Genomic DNA, 1692 nt, shown 5'->3' with positions numbered 1-1692 from the left:
GGTTTGAGAATGGCATTCATTAGCCCAATGTCTCCCTCTACAGCATCATGGGCAAATACCCATTATTCTACCCCTTTGATACCTAGCTTTGTTAAACCCTCCTCCTATGGGGCAATTCCTTTTAAAATGTCCTGTTTTTTCACAACTGTAGCATGTTTTTGGCCTGGAATCTAAAGCCTGTTGTACTGCAGCTGCCAAGACTTGCTCTTGTTCATTAATGTCTCTACATAATTTAATATATGTGTTTAAATCTCCTTATTTCCATGGTCTAATGACCTCTCTGCACCAACGATTTGCTTGCTCATAAGCCAGTTGTTTTATTAATGGCATTGCTTCTTTTGTATCCCCAAAAATTCTGATAGCTGTTTGAATAAGCCTATCCACAAATTCAGCGTAAGGTTCATTAGCTCCCTGTATTACCATAGATAATTAACCTTGTAAATCTCCATGCTGCATTTCGCCTAGCTGTCTCAATGCAAAATTCCTCATTGACAATCTTCCATAACAAATATTGTCCTCCATTTAGCACAGATTTACACATGATAGCCCAGTCTGCTGGCATCATGTCCAAGTTGGTAATGGATTCAACGATGCTTACAGTGAAGGGTGCTTGGAAACCATTGGTTGTTTTAGCCTCCTTTAACTGCTTCACTGTTTTGGAATCTAAAGCACGTTGAATTTGCTGCCCTCCTGCCTGCTCAAGTACAGGGCATGCTAATCTTTGAGGTCCTGTCTCAGGATCCCTTCTATCAACTATGGGGGTTGAGGGCCACTCAGCTGTCTCCATAGGTGGAGCTGTTGGTTGAATTATGCCCTCTGGTTTTAGAACAGAGTTAGTAGAAGCCTCCTTTTGTAGCTTCCCCTCTGATAGCTGTTTTTCCTCTAAGCTTTCTTCCTTTAAATTTTCTTCCTCTATCTGACTAGCTCGAGAGACCTTCTATTTTGCTTGATCTAACATGTTTTCTACCATAGTATGGACCTCTAACAATTTACTTAACACTGTTTCAGTTTGTTTTTACTAATTTCTAATCTACTATAAAGATAATGCCACCCAACAAGATTCAACAAAACAAAACTGAAACAGAATGAAACAAAAACGGAACAAAAAATCGTTGTATCAATTTTCCTGTTTTCTTGACATGTGCTTTTGTGGTCTATTTCTATCTCTTCCTCAGGGGTGAACAACTTCAAACCTTGAGCCAACCGTTTTTCCCAGTTTGCCTGAAAAATCTCTAGGGATAAGCAGCTTGAAACAAAAACAAAGCAAATCAAAACAAGAACACATTGTTTTATGAAATGGTCACCTATTCTCTCGCCTTCCCTCAGGGGCGAGCACTTTCACCCACCTCCGAGCTTCAGGTGTTCCACATATGGGCCACCAAATGCCTCAGTCTGGCTGGGCACAAATTACAAGCCACTGAAGCAGGAGCAAACTTTATTTCTGAACTCCACCAGCACACTCCACACACGCTCCAAGGAACTACCCCCGAATGCCATGCGGCTCCTCCAGGAACCAGCAACCAGAAATATTCCTCCTCCGGCACTTCCCCAACCAATGGGAACTCTCCAGGAATCCCCACGAGAGCTCAAGCAGAACTCAACGGGAACTCCGCCAGAACTCAAAAGTCATCATCTTAATGGCTTGCTAGTGTCACCTCTCAATCACTACTTCTGGGCAAAAATGCCATGCAT

This window comes from Callospermophilus lateralis, chromosome 8, assembly GCF_048772815.1.
Source record: "Callospermophilus lateralis isolate mCalLat2 chromosome 8, mCalLat2.hap1, whole genome shotgun sequence".
NCBI classification, from domain to species: Eukaryota; Metazoa; Chordata; class Mammalia; order Rodentia; family Sciuridae; genus Callospermophilus; species Callospermophilus lateralis.
The sequence above is the reverse complement of the archived record's forward strand: the minus strand, read 5'-3'. Positions refer to the sequence as shown.